General features: G+C 38.2%; 1 protein-coding gene across 1 annotated transcript in view; it reads right to left on the bottom strand.

The window, feature by feature from the left end:
* LOC124165511 (aminopeptidase N) overlaps positions 1 to 12,599 on the bottom strand; it is a 119,308-nt gene extending 106,709 nt beyond the window's left edge. Inside the window, exon 1 of the mRNA XM_046542963.1 lies at positions 12,466 to 12,599. The gene's annotated coding sequence lies outside the window, so the exon portion shown is untranslated. The remainder of the gene's footprint in view (positions 1 to 12,465) is intronic.
* Positions 12,600 to 16,481: the final 3,882 nt, after the last annotated feature.

Below are 16,481 nucleotides of genomic sequence, written 5' to 3'. Positions count from 1 at the left end.
GCTTCAGTTTTTCGTAAGATTTAGTCATCGATCTACATTATTTACAAATATTTTCTGCTAATATTGTTACTCATGAAAGCCAAAATCGTTTAAAATAGCTTAGAAAGTAGACAACCTGAGGTTAAATATGACTGTAATTGCATCACAACTGAGCTGATAGAAAATCTAATTATTTAGATAGCGTATCCAGAGAAAACAGCCCTGGCAGTATAGTTATAAGGAAAAGTAAATGGAACTATATGAAGTGAATTTAATTAGAAGGAGCTAATAAGAGGATAATTTATGAGATAACACTAAGACAACGCTCCCAAAAACTGCCAGTAATCTGAGGCGCAGTGCTGTACGTGAAATGTGGAAACCAAGGAAGGAATATGCTCACGCCGTTTGAGAAGTGGGCACGAAAGAGAATTAAGAAAGTGATGAGATCGGAGGGAAAAAGGACAGAATAGGGACTAAAGCAAAGCCACCTAGTGCCACCTATTCCTAGGTGGCACTGGCTAAAGACGATGGACGAAAATAAGCAAGAGCTGAATGACATAAGAAGGTAAAATGTGTGGATGGAGCGAGTGATGAGAAACAGAATGAAAGCTTTGACAGATTAAAGAATCAAAGAAAAACACAGACAGTGAAGAGGAGATCAAGATTTATGGATGAATCGGCGGCAGGTTGCATGCAGAGAAACAGAGAGCAATAACTTGTGAGGGATGGTCTAAAACAGGGACGGCAAGCGAAACAAAACGAAAATGTTTCGTTTCGACCCGGGGAGAAACGCTAGGTTTCCTTTCGTTCCCGCACGAAATTTAAATCACCAAGGAGTTAAGTTTCGACCAGGGACGAAACCTTACTCCCAGGAACGAAACTAAATTAATCGAAACTCCGCTGCTCCTAGTTAAGCTTCGTTCCCAGAAGTTGAGTGGAGGGGGATAAAACGAAATAGTTTCGACCCATTACGTTTGACATACGTGTAAAGAGATTAAAACATCGAGCTTAAAAATCGAATGGCCAGTTTGTGTTCACCGTTCTCCTGTTAGTGGTAGAAATATGAGTGTCCCATGCATCGAATGGCGGTGGGCCGAAACTCTACTTCATTCATCCATACTTCGTACTCGGTGTACGGGTCGAAACTAAACTCTTCGAAGGTGAAGCACGTGGTCCCCCTGGGGCGAAACATTATCTACGTTTCGTTTCGTCCCGGAGTCTTAACTGTAGTCTAGTTTCGACCCGAAGTAGTTTTGAATCCGATTTCGTTTCGACCCTGAGTTATCTCTCCGGGCTTATATCCATTTCGTATCGTTTCTACGTTTCGGTCGTGGGAACGAAACGATTGAAATATTACTGGTTTAGACTTTCGTTTAGTTTCTATTGCCATCCCTGGTCTAAAAGGGAGCTTAAATTACAACAAAAATAACAATGTTAAATAACAAGATTTACAAGAAATAAAAATAAATTAATTGTACCTATTCATAAAACAACCATGTACCAAAATTCATTTTATATTAATTCATGTCATGTATGGAATTCGATTCCTCAAGAGTTAAAAAATATCTCAACATTCAATAATTTCAAAAAGTCTTTGTTTTCTTTTTATTTTTATGATACCTGAATTTATATAAGCGTCTGCAACTTGCAATTTTTGGGTTTGTATGTTTTTTGTATGGTTTTTGATTTTGTTTCATGTCTTTGGAAATCTGTATACAGGTGGTTGTATGAGTTGGTTGGTTAAGTGTTTCATGATTTCTTCTTTTTTTTTATGTTAACCTTCTCAGCCTGAGTGTTTATGATTATGTATTAATTTAGGCTCCAAAGGAAAGGATTCCTAGAGCCAATAAAGTTTATTTATTTATTTATTTATTTAAATTAGGAATGGTACAAGCTTATTCATAATTTAATCTTAGGGATAAAATTCGAAGAATCAAGCGAGATGGAGTGGAATTGATTCATAATGAAACACTGACTTGCAATTTTCCACAAAAATAAAATTTAATTCGACTCGAGTTTCGATGTTACTACATCATTTTTTTCAGTCAGTTGTACCTTGAAAATGATGTAGTAACATCGAAACTCGAGTCGAATTAAATTTTATTTTTGTGGAAAATTGCAAGTCAGTGTTTCATTATTAATCTTAGGGGGTTAGCATTCCCCCAAAAATAACAATGCAGGAACAACTTATTAGCAGAGAGGGTGGTGTGAGGCGTAATAAAAGACCGTTATTTATAACTGAGTGTGCTGGAGAGGTTGCAAGGGAGGTGTAGGGATAGTTATAAGTCAGAGTAAAAGCAGACGGTAGACTATTTAAGTCATATCGGTTCATTGATAATCAAGCAACTTACTAACAAATACGTATTTGAAAAAACTGTTCATTGTAAGAATGAACTATCTAAAGAAAATAAATATGCTACTACAGATTACTTTTTAAAACTTAGTTTAAATAATATTCTCCAAAAACTTTAACAATACGAGAGTAAGCATATTGAGAATAAATAAATCGGAATACTTCCATGAATTATAACCAAAATATTTACTCTCGTCCAATCAGCTACAAATAACTGACAAATATATTATACGCAGCTAACTTTTAAAATGCTGAACCATATATTACTGACGAATATTTTTACTTAAATTTAAAAACCCTTAGGTGTTTCTTCAGCAAGATTTAATTTTCTGAAACAATGCAAATGAATGGGTGGATTCTACAGCCTCTTCTTTGGCTTACACAGCCGTCGAAACCTTAAAGGTCTTCGACATCACCCAATGCGCAGGGAATCTTGATGTGGTAAATACAGTTCTCTCACCCACGCCGCTTTGCCCTCGCTAATGAAGCGCCGAAATAATTAGATTGGACCCGCAGAGCAGGCGAGATGAACGGCGCAACTAGGGAGTGTCGCCGCACGGAGCCTACCAAGCCCTAGGATGGGGTGGGAAGGTTTTCACCCGACTAGTTAGAACCACTCACTCAAGTTCGAATTCCCTTCGTTTAAACCGAATCCCACTGTCCGACCCAATTAATTCCAGTGCGTGGACCTCCACAGAAAATGCCACGGGGTCAAATTCCACCTCCTTGGAGCTCAACTGTTTATCTTCAAAGAGTTGAACGCAAGATTTTTGTCACATTTAGCGCTGATAATCACAAACCGCTTCAAATATTGGCTCAGGAAATGAGAGTATTGTATAAATAATTTATGCTAGTTATCGTCAGAGATGGATAAACAAATTCAAGATGCTGTAATGGGTTTGAGCAAAATAAATTGATTAAATAACTGCTTCTTCAGGCAAAATTGTGAACCTTCACTCCGATACTCTGGGAGTTACGCCCTTGCTGGGAGTTTGGCTTTCCCATTATTTCTCCTTTCACCCCAATGTAATATTTACCCATTGTTGACGTAATTATTCCAGATTATTTCCTTTTACACATATACGCTTCACAAACAAATTAATTTAATTTTGAACCTTTGCACATGTGTTTATCAAGAAAATGATTGCAATATTGGTCCGCAAAGTTATAACGTGTTGACTTGGAAATAATAAATTGCATTAAATTAAAACCAGATATTATTTGAAGTTCAATAGTCACAAATAAACCATAACGCTGACGAGAATTTGTTGAGTTGAAGCTTGGCACGTCATGACATGTCCCCTAATTATAATATCTACTCTCAAAGATTTACCAGAAAAAATATGTTAAGTCCTTCAGTAGTTGAAGTAACAAGTGGAATTGCTCTTTAAATCAGTAATTTTTTGTTAGAGCTATGAAGCTGCGCAAAAATCAATGAGGAAATGACATCAGACTCCTATCTGCTTTGAGCAGAGGCAAAATCCCATATGAAAAAAAGTGTTATTTCGTAGATTTTTAACATTTTTTTAAATTTTCGTTCAAAAGTCAAGCCAAAAGAAAATACCAAGAAGTGGTGATGAGCAGTAAGAGGATATAAGAGGTATTTTATTTAACATAAGAGAGAAAAAATTGGGATGCTCTGTAAAAGAGTGGATGATTAGGAAGAGTATTATATCAAAAGGATCAAATAACGAGACGAAACACGAGTATTCCGTTTCAGTAACATCGAAATATGAATCCATTCTTTACATGAAACTGCTGAGTGGTTGTTAAAACCCCAATTTAAAGTAAAACACAGCACGGACGATGATTTTCATCACCGGATATACCTCACAGAGTCATAATATGGATACGATGATAGAATATAGTGACGAAATTACCTACAGTGCGCAAAAATGGTGGAGTACCATATATAAACTAAGAGAAAACAAAAAAAAAAACAAAATTCATCCGTCAGTTGTAAGGCTGATAGATCTATTTGAGAGAATATGTGATTTAATTTTCTGTCAAAAATGTAAAAGTTAATATAAAACAGAAAGTAACGAAAAGATAGTGCAATATTGTCTGAAAGCTCATATTAGATAGTATTCTGAAGAGAAGAGATTTTTCTGCATAAGAAAAAATTATTGAACACGACAAAATATAACATTAAAAGTCATTGAAATTACATGGCATGATTTCAAGTTTGCTAGCATGGTTTTGATGGAAAAGATAATTTTGACTCATTTAGTAGATCGCACCAAGGCATGTTGAATAATCTACGAAGAAGTAAACCTTAAGCATTATGCCAACGAAATAAATAGCTGATTTGAAGAAACGAACGATTTTCCGATACATGGATGCATAAGTTGTTGTTGGGGCTGCTCAAAAATTAGTGAAGCGGATGACGAAATGGCATCAGACAGAACGCAAAATGGTGGAGTACCATATTTAAACCAAGGGAAAACAAAAAAAAACAAAATCCATCCGTAAATTATAAGGCTGATAGATCTATTTGAGAGAATATGTGATTTGATTTTCTGTCAAAAATGTAAAAGTTAATATAAAACAGAAAGAAACGAAACCTGGGTTGGGTAGAGACAAAATTCCATTTGAACTAAAACAGGGTTTTTCGTAGTAGCTCCTCGAGTAAAAATAACTTAACTGTAAATGCGATGGTGGTTGGCGTGACATGGTGAAACTCCTTCATGATGCACAAAGGTTAAGAAAATACTTCGCTGTTTCACAAAATAAAATATATTTGCGACCGGTTTCGATACAGCGTATGATCAATATGATGATACGCTGTATCGAAACCGGTCGCAAATATATTTTATTTTGTGGAACAGCGAAGTCTTTTCTTAACCTTTATGCATCATAACTTAACTGCATTAAAGACAGAAAAAAATGGCCAAAAATAGGACGCAAATGCAGTTATGCAACAGTTTACGGAGCGAGAAATTTCAATCCGTTCAATGAGGACGCAGGGGTAGTGGAATGAACTTAGGGCGATGGGTGATGGCCCATAGGCGGCAATTTCGCCAAACTGTGATCTCCGCGGGGAAGCGAGCCTATTTCTGAAGGGTGACCCAGATCGGACTCCGGGAAATTCCATTTTTATCGGCCGATCGACGTCCACGCTCCGATCTAGGGATAGACCACCCTCGTCGCGGCGTCGGGAAAACTAGCGAATCGAAAACCGTATAACTCGTTCGTTGCTGACGAGCACCACGGGCAGCTGCGGAAGACGAGCGAGAAAAATAGCGCCATTCTGGGAGTGAAATCCTCCCTCGAAATGCGTCACTCCTAATCCTGGTCAATGAACGGAGAGATTTTCACGGGTAATTGGGAAACTTAGCGAAGCTCATCGACGTAATGCAGCTCACTCATCCACTTCCAGTCCCATCCGGGAGTAGTCATGGAAAAAATCAAATTATGCTGAAACTTTTTAGGCCCACATTAAGAATCCACTCAGCAATCTCCACTATAACTTACAAAAAAACCTTTCATGAGGAGCAATTGTTCCCGCGAATGTTATGAGTAATGATTATAATTATGTTCATAAGAATGCTGTGGGTACATGGTGTGGAAAATTAGTATTCAGACTGTTTTCTGTGAGTAAAATTTTACACTTAGTACACATCGCCGGTAAATGTGCTCTTATTACATGAAAACTTGTGTAGGTAATTGTCATTATAACAGCTATAAAACAACTTTTTTTCATTCTTTGGTTTGAATTCAACGTGCATTAACTCGATTCAGACAAGTGCCTTTTCTTATAATATCTTATTCATAATTTTAGGCAAAAATATTTCAGCGAATACAGCTTTCGGGGATCGTGAATAAATCGCGTAGCTATTATGTTTGTTTTGCCTTAACCCTTAGGTTCTTTGGCAAATGCAATAATAAATGTCCTTTAAAAATGCTAATAAAGCCTTATGAGCAAATTAAACTTCAGAATAATTATAGCTTCCGAGAGATTCTATAATACCTCAAAAGCATTCTTCAGCATATAAGGTGCTAAATGCATATAAATAAAAATTCAGCCTGTTGAAATGTTACCGCATTCAGTTTCAGAATACAAAAAAAAATAATTTTCTATCTTCACAAATAATTTTCGTAATTTTGCAAGAGCTCTTGAAAGTACACTGCATAAGGTTTTAAAAATAATGAAATTACCATAGAACGCAGTGCCCAATGAATGCAAATGTAATCACTCAGTTGAAGGGAAGGTTACATTAGAATGGGAAAGCTTTTGAATATTCCACGAAAATAGATCACCAGTAGTTTACATTATAAGCAGATAGATAAATTGAGGTCAAAAGGTGAGTCCGCTAGTAGGTTTCAGAGAAAAAATAAAACACATCAGTAGGTGGTAACATAAAAAAGTTATCTTCAAATTCACAATTTTGCAATAAAGATCTTTGTGGGGCTGGCAACAAGTGCTGTGCGTTGCTCATCAATGATAAAATGGCTGGAATACGTGATGTTGATGCCGTGGTAAAATAATGTTGAAAATCTTGTACGAGTTCAGGTCAAGGTTATTTTGCCACTGTATAATATTTTTCACACATAAATGACCATTAAGTCGTAGTCCACTGCTGACATCAAAGGAAAATTTTAGAACGCTGCAGCGCGGAAGGTGACAGTTGTAAGGAAAAACTTTTAGCTTGTATCCGAGCAGTGATGGGTCCTTCGTTTCTAACAGTCAGTACGGTGAGGATTTGTGCAAAAAAATGTACGTGGGTTTACCCTGCAGAGATGTTAGCTGGACGAATGAAATATATGCATCCATGACCCATTTTCTACAGTATTAGGCCGCCAACACAAAAGTAACCATTTTAACGGAAGAATTATTGTAATGTCTAGCAACAGTTTTCATTTTAATTCGTTCCGTTTTATTTTTTATTGTGCAGTCCAATAAATATAATGGCATCATTAAAAAAATTTCTCATGACGAGCCCGATGCAAATCAATACTTAACGGAAATCAAACTGCAGCTAGCTTTTCACATCTATATTAATTTATCGCCACGGAAATGGGTCATGTCCAGATCCAATCCTCAGGATAAAAACCTGAGCGATAGAGACAGTACGTGTTCACCTTTCGGAAATATTTCCAGGCAAAAAATCCGCATCTGCGACAAATTTTGCGATAGTATCATTTTACGGACTAAAAAATCTGTCAACCGTGAACTACATGATATCAACGCGGTTTTCTTACCGTTTACAAATATTTCACGCGGCTCATACAACCCACTGCGGGTAATTTTTAAATACCAAAGGCTCTCACATGAAATGAATGGAAACTCAGTCAACATAATGCGAGTCACATCATTTTGAAGTTATGAAGGCCACAAATATAAGAAATGACCAATGTATACGCAAGGAAGAAATGGTTGACTGGCAAATCGAATGGTCAACAATGGTCATCACAGCGCCGTGTACATTTTTGAAAGCTGATAAATATGCGACAGAAGTGGCAACAGAAATCAACCTTCCATGAGATGTTATAGGGCCTCCTCTATGCAGTCACTTTGGTTTAGCTAGCAATGTGTCACGAAAAAGCACCAAGAGCGATCAGTCTGGCGAGAGTGATTCATTCTCGTCGAAGATCGACCGAACAATGCAAGGAAACTGGAAAGGAGAACAGGGAGAGGAGAAAGGAAGGGAGGGAGACGGGAGGAGGAAACGGCTCAGATGGCGTCAGATGGGGGAGTCAAAAGGGGCGAGAGGATAAATGGGGGCGACAGCATCCGAGCATCAGGCGCTCAATTCCCCCCAATATAACAGACCCCTGAGGAAACTCTCCCGTCACCCTGGAGACCGCCACCTCCTCCTTCCCAGAATCCATTTCACGGGTGATTACGCCCGGTGATCTCGTCACCCGCTGGTCATCCGGCATCCAACCGGCCTCCACTCCCACACATTCGCACTTGGCGATACCTCGCCACGGACGGCTAACTCAATGGTCGGCTCAACCCATAGGTCACGGGTGTCTCTCTCTCTCTCAATATCTTCCGGGTTCTCGCAAAACCGTTGCCAGCATTCGTGAGCAATTTCCCGGAAAAAAGGAGTGTTGTGTTATCAACAATTGGATATCTCATATCGTCCAATCCGTCAAAGTATCCGAGATATTGCACAGGAATCAACACTAGAAGGGCGGAAACCCTTTATTTCGACGGGTAACCACCAAGATCTGGGTCATAATTCCATCAGTTTTCGCTCTACCGCTTCAATTTTTCCCGAGTTTGAATTATTTTTGACGGTGTCTTTTACGAATAAAAATTGATAACTTTGAACAAATAAAATTGAAATTTTAAGCACCGATATACCTCAAAATAGCAAGACCAGTAAACTGACGGGTACCTAGTGAGTGCTGCAGTAGGTGTTGCCGTCACTAGTTTTTTTTTTCCTTATTCACATAATGTCTCCCACATGTATAGCTCAACAGGCTTTCCAATGATTCTGAAAATGAAATGTAAAAATTAAGAACATAAGTACATGTGCATAAGTATAATCCTTACCAATAATAGATTCTACTGTAGTTTTGAAAAAAAGCTTTGCTCAATTGTACGCTTTTAGCACAAAAAAATCGTTGATATTTCATCATTTATAATTAAAAATGTATCTTAAAGTAATGATAAACGATTTTTATCGATGGGAATGATCAAAATATCGCCAATAATTAAAATAAATTTTTATCTTCAGAAAATGCCTACTTTTGTCCTTCGAGGTATGAGGTCAAACATGCAAATGCTAAGTCGCAATTCGTTCAAATCTGATTATTACGTCAATACTGGCGCCAAAGAAGGGCCTGCCAAAATTTTGACCCTCAACAATATCGGTCCGCTGAGCACAGTGATATCGCGCGGGATTTTTTTAATACGCGTGTGTTGAAAACTAGTACGCATTACGATTTATTGTCTTTTATTTAATTGACCAAATATCAACAGAGTTCTTTAAAATAGAGTGTCCTTGGAAACTAATAAGATTTGCTGAAACAGAAAACGATAGGTAAATTGCGATAATGACCTTATTTTTATTTAAACATTTTTTATTTACCACCTGATGAATCCACTTTTTTAAGAGACTGATAACGCATTTATTTTACGGGAAATAATAATTTAAAAACCTATTTTGAATATCACTTAGGCAATAGCAGTGAATATCAGAACTCTGGTAGTATTTTCCCAATTGCGGTTGAATACGCTCCATAAATATATTGAAATCACCTTGGAGAATATTGGGGAAATCTGAATGATAAGAGGGCCTCCGAACTACCTGGAAATAACTTAATATTACATTAATCGATAATACCGTTTCCCTCACTTCTTCAAAGTAATAATGATATTTTTATCTACAGTAAACTCGTTGATTGGAGGAAATGAATAAAATATTACGAAGCACACTATTTCATCTTAAGTCAACATTCAAGCCTCGAGTTTTATGCGTAGCCCAATTAACAAGATTTCTAACTTAATTGGCTAAAGAAAAATTGCGCGCAAAATAAAACGCGACCAATTCAGCTCTTCGCTGATCACCAGCCAGCCGCCACTCGAGTATCGGTCGACCCCGCTAATGACATCCTTGGGTGCGGGAGGGCGGATCGTCAGACGGGGCGAAGAGGGAGTTTTAATCCTTGTCGACGACTGACGAGGCACGTCGCAGACATTCGTGGAAATTAGCACCGGGGCTGAAGAAAAGTGGAATGGGATAAGAGAGAAAAACGCGAGGGAGACGCAACGCTAGTCGAAATAGGGGAGTTAAAAAAATACGAGATCTACTGACGTGAAATATCTTGCTCGGAGTCTTACTGTGTATAGACGGAAAAAATAACCAGTCTTTGGATGGACTCTAATTGGAGTGCATGGACGCGAAAAATTTTACACTCAATTCCTAGTTTTTTTGGCGTAATTATCGTAAATAGGCCATACACGTAAAATGTGAATTTTTATTTCACCACCTGGAGTAAAGAAAACGTAAGGATAAAAGAACGCGTAATATGTTTTTTTTGCGCGCCGTTATGAGTATAAAACTAGCTCCATCACCTTAAAAATTTTAAGATATATAACGTGAAGTATTGTTCACAATTTATTCATTTCACCTTAGTAATTTAACAGATTTAAATTTTAACATTTCGTATGCTTGAAAATACTGACAAAGGTCAGCTTATGTAGTTTGAAAATAATGAGATAACAGCCTAACCTTCGATAAAGTAATGCGTCACGAACAAAGACAAAATACCGCTAGCTGAGCGTAAGGTATGTCCTCTTGTAGGAAAAAACAACAGTGTAATCTTTAGAGAAAAAGCGTTACAACGTTTAAGCAATATAACAGAAGGTACGTCTTGAAACAGATAACGTGAAGGCCTATGAGTAGAATAGATTATATATTTATTCATGCTCTGGGTATACCCTTGGAGCAAAACACAATTTACAATAACTAGCTCATCAAGAGCACAAAGTTCATGAAAATATCAAGTAATAACAATAAAGTTGTTTGATACACAAATAAAATAGAAATGACACGTAAACAAAGGTTGAAATTTGACAACACACGGAATATGTTGGCTGTATTTTATGTAGGAGTTTATTTTCGCTCTCCCTATGAAGGACATGCGGCGAATTTTACACTTGATGCGTAACGGAATGAATTGTTCGGATGAAATGACGTGAATTTCGAATGACTCAACTATTCGCGTCACGGAGATCACAAAGAGTCCGTGGCTTGGGGTAGCTTTCCACCCTTTACAACCCGAGGGACACGGGAAACGGGGCAAAATGAACGGACGACGGACTGGGCGTTTGACTGACGCGCCCATTTCCGTCCAGCAATCACCAACTCCTTCCTTCCCATCCCATCACTCCTGCTCCACCATCACCGCAGCTGTTCCACGACTGCTCCGCGCCAAATGCCAATTCCATACACCCTTTCTCTACCACTCCCCATCAGTTCGTCAAAGCTTCACTACATTTGCTGGTCGAATTTCTTCAGGGGTTGCGGACAGCGTTGTTGCGTTGTTGTTCCCTTGACACATCAGCTGCAAAACTTGCGCCATAAAAGCTAAGTGACATTGCATCGACACCATTAGTGGTATATTCCTTCCTTCATATCTGTCGCAGTGAGGCCTTGTACAACTTGGTATATAGATAAAACGTTGACGTTACACAATCTCGGTCAAAAAAATGAACCATCACTAAGTCTCAAATTATCTTTTGTCATGCATTGCACGACAAAAAAGTAAAAAAAAAATTACAGCCATAATAAGACCTAACAATTTTGGATTAAGCGACCTAAAAAAAATATGATTAGGCTTATGGGTTTGATTTGAAATGTTAAATATTATTGAGTATTTTTTGCATAGTGATGGGTGAATTTTATTCATATTGTCTCCATTAAATTATATTGCTGCATGCTTCCAAGGGGTATCACATGCCACTGAGGTGGATTAGTTACCAAATGTATGAATTTATAGGAGAGAAGAATGATTAATCCATCTAATGAATTGTATTTATCATACCGAGCTTGGAGGGCCATTATTTCCAAGCGCCGAACGCATTCGGATGAGGGTTACAATATTATTTCTGTGCTGAGAATACATGTCTTCGCCCTTAGCAGCGATAGCATTCCATGATACGTTTCCTTCGGGGGATTTGTCTTACGATTCCATTTTACGAGCAAACATTTTTTTCCCCAGGCGCTTTGTTACCGCTCTGTTTCCACGAAGCTTTGAGTACGAGTGATACGATGAATGCCGAGGAATTTCCTAATTCGCGCAACAAAATAACCAAGAGTGAGGGATGAGGACATAAATTAACCTTTCGGTGTAAGAGTTAAATCCCACTTCCTAGTATCGGCAGGTCATAAACAGGAATCCAATACTGCGCCTTTGAATAATTGTTCAACAATTCATAATTGACACAAGCTAGGGTAAATTATAGAAAATATTATCTTACCTTACAAAAACAGGAGCTGCACATAAAATATGTTTAAATTCGCCTCCGAAGCAGTGATTTACCAATTATAAGATAAAATTTCGTGGTAGAGAAAAATCATCACGACACTCACTCTGAAATAATGCCTGCTTATATAAGAATCTACATCAAGAACTAATAAAATATAACAACTGGAAAACTTTACTTTAAAACTCACCGAAAAGGACAATCTTCTCGTTGCGATCCAGCTGTATCCCTCAACTTCTCTAAGGCCCTGCTAGCATATAGGAAGAATCTCTTGAATATCAGAGTCGAATATCCATTTTGGCAGTCGTGCTTTCTCAGCTTCTGAGCCTGCAAATAAGGATAGATTTACATTAAATCTTTTATTGACAATTTGTTTCCATGAGAATCATCTAATATGAGTGAACATTCAATACATCGATTAATTTTGACTGATGGACTGAATACAACGTGATAAAAAAATTAACTGAAATAGAGTCCGTCACGCAATGGAAATAGAAATGTAATTGTGTTTTGCAGTTTATCGCAAAAACTGCGTGCATTAAATTTCAGCAAGTTTGAACGAGTTCAGTACAACAGAATAATGAGAAGTGTTTTATGTATATGCTCTTTCATGAAACTGTAAATATATCTATGGGTACTTACGAACCACCGACTCACGACAATCAAAGACTCACGACAATAAACAAAGTTATTGCCAATTTTATTTCCAAAAATAAGTTTCGGAATATCTCCAGAATTCCTTCCTGAAAATGCCGCGACAATCACGCGAATATTATGGCAACGAGTTACCATTAAGAAATTATTCTCATAAGTGGTTTTTTCGAAACTTTTATAGAATTTATTAGTAAGAATATTCCCTTAATATTTACGCCAACGGTTTGTGGGTAAACGTACTTATACTTCACAGAATTAATCTACGTCAGTCGGCAGAGCAACGCTATTGGCTGTTGTTGATTCATACCAGTGTATGTCATTTAAAATTCACGACCATTCCGACTTACAACAAAGTATTCGGAACGTATTTCTGTTTGTGAGCGAAGATTATCTGTTTTTTGCAGTAGAAATGGAAGAGCAATAAAAAATATCGAACATAAACTAGTTCCTCCAAATACATACGATATTGAATACGAACGTAAACCCTTCAGGTTACAAACGTATCAAATTCACATTCACAAACGCCGCCTTCGGTGAATATTGAAATATAAATAGAAAGAGAGGTTGAAACAAAGAGTCAGGAACATAAACACATGACGATGAGACTACGGTGGCGGGTATCTGGAATAATGGCCGAAAACACATGAAAATTTTTCAAAATCAGATTTTAAACTCATTACAAAATTGTTGCAATTGTGAGGCGGTTACCCAACAGCATGCTATTCGCATTTAAACCGAAGGTATCCCCATGACTTCTTCAGCGTCCAAGGGAAATACGTATTACGTCGCCCGCATTTTGGTCAAGGGCATGTCATTTTGCGTCAGCGAGCCCAAAATGAACTCTAGGACTCTCAGTCAATGCGGGAACAGGTACATCAGGAGATTGTATATTATTAAAAAAATCTCAGGGGAAGCGAGGGGTTCACGTATTTATTGCACTGCAAGAATAAATATGGACGGAGGGCGTACCATAATAATGTTTACAGCGTGTGAATATTGATCAACGTATCTAGGTTTCCAATACAAGTGACTCGTCGGGATAGCTCTCAAAAACTCATCGCTGCGAAAACTGGTCCACGGAACTAGCCCTTCTGCACCCGGTAAATTGGATTAGTCTGAGGTGAGCTCTACCCTTAATGGTCCAAACTAACGCTTAAATCTTTAAATGGGTATTCAATAAATTATTATAGGCATAAAAACATGATTAAATAGTGACATACGGGTGTGTGCCGCGTGATACATCGGATTATCCCCGACTTTTCGCGATCGATTTCTGGTCACTTCTTCAAGGGAATGGTGGTGGTTTTTGGCGAGCCTGAATTTTTATTTCAAGTAGGAGAAATCAGCAGTGCCAAATAACAACACAATTCTCTTGAAGAATGGCCAGCAGTCGCACAGGAAACGTCAGGGCAAAACCCGATATAAGACGTTGTGTACACCCGTACGTCACTCTTGTATCATCATGAGTTGCGAAAGCTTTAATCAAGAAAATTCGATACAAAATTAGATTAATATCGACAGTTTCAATAAATAATACTAGCTCTCAATTTATCGACAAATGACGCGATGGCAGATACTTATGTATTAATGCATGTATTATAGTATGTATATAGCATGTATTAATATTTCGGACCGGCTTAAGTTAATTTACTTTCATTCTACCAGCACTACATCAGTCTTTTCCATCGGGTACTTGTCAAAAGCGTTTACGAGTGTTCATGCCTTGATGCCGTGAGGCAACCAACCCTTGCGGGCCTCGAACCCGCGACTTCTGGGTTGGCAGGCAAGGAATTTCCTCACCACCTCTGAGGACAGCACCAGTTCTTTTCCATCGGGTACTTGTCAAAAGCGTTTACGAGTATCCATGCCCTGAAGTGAGACAACCAACCTTTGCGGGCCTCGAACCCGCGACTTCTGGGTTGGCAGGCAAGGAATTTCGTCACCACCTCTGAGGACAGCACCAGATTACGGAGGACATGAAACATATGGGCAAGTTTTCAGTTTGTTCGAACCAAAGAAAAGTCCTCATATTTCGTAAAGAGCTGAGACACCTCGCTGCATCCACATACAACTATCTCATCCGATCAGGGACGGAACACCCCCTCGCCTCGTCTCGTCTTAAGAGCTGAGGCCAGGGAAAGACCGGAGGCGCGAAACATGGTCCCCAAGGCAAAGAGGTCACATAAATCTTTCAGACGCCTCGGGAGTCTTTCGCTTATTTTTTCTCTCTCTCTCTCTCTCTGGAGCGTATAAATACACCACGATAAAAAGGGAGGAGGGGGGACGACTTTGCCCAACTTGGACTGTATATCACCGCATGGACCGTATGACCCGACCAACGAATGGACTCCTACTCGCCTAGATTGGCACTTGTGGATTCCCTTTCGTGAAATATTCATCTCGCTGTAACCCCCTCCGGCGATGTTTCTCCACGGTTCCGATGATGAAATATGGGGGCTAGTTCATTCTGACCCTAAATCGCAATTTAATTCGAGCAAAAAAAGATGGATGGAAAAAAAATAGAATGAACGCAGGATAGATGGATGTATAAATTACTCCATATTAGTCAATCCATTTCTCCGAAAAAAATCCATTTCGTGTTGTCGTCCGATATACGAGAGAAAGCGAAGAAGCGGGATGCGGTGTGACGGCATTGGCGAGTGACGTCAATAACTCTCTACCTCTCTCGCGAAATTTGACACTTTAAATGGAAGCACCAGGAATTGCAATTTTCAAGCACATTAGAATAGAAATTAAGTTTAGAATTAGAACATACAATAAAAGAAATACAGATATTTTATTGCACAAAAAACTTAAGTAAAAGTATGTGAATAAGCGTGACTGCAGGCTTTTTTGGGTGACGTCGATGACTCTCACTCGTGAAACTTGAAAAATTTCATTACGAGAACTTAGATGTTTCACCGCCTTTAACTTTAAAAGTAAAATATGAATCACAAAACATTAAAGCACCAATACTTGTAATTTTCAAACACTATTTGAATACGCAGCAAAATAAATTGAGTATTTTTAGGAGAAAAACCTAAGTAAAACCCCGTTAAATGATGTAACTCAAAATTGCCATTTCAAGCAGAGGTGGTAATTGTTATCAACCTTATATGCACCAAAAGTGGAATCAATAAAATTGTTGTTCAGCTAATGATAGTCAGAAATTTCATGCGGAAATTTCTTAATGGTCATGGAAGGCTATTCAGATTTTTCACCATTTGATTGGTGCCATGGTAATCGATGTTTTGAAACTAGAGTTTCATCTTTGGGGCTGAAGTAAATGTCCGCAGCCACGATAGCAATCAATCAGAGGAAAACCAGAATAGAATTGGAAAAGCATCAGATTATGCTGAACGCAATAGTTTTAACAGATTCCATCTGCCCATGGGACAATAAAGACGACCCCAAATGAACCTTGGAATAGGCTTATTCTTATATAATGAATATCTTTTCAGCCTCACCTTTGGCGATATAGCTGGTTTCTACAATTACGCCTTAATGATTAAAAAATTGACAAAAACCATTTTTTTCCTCCCATCTCTGCCA

This window comes from Ischnura elegans, chromosome 1 (genome assembly GCF_921293095.1).
Source record: "Ischnura elegans chromosome 1, ioIscEleg1.1, whole genome shotgun sequence".
Classification (NCBI taxonomy): Eukaryota; Metazoa; Arthropoda; class Insecta; order Odonata; family Coenagrionidae; genus Ischnura; species Ischnura elegans.
This window is presented reverse-complemented; position numbering and strand designations above follow the sequence as displayed.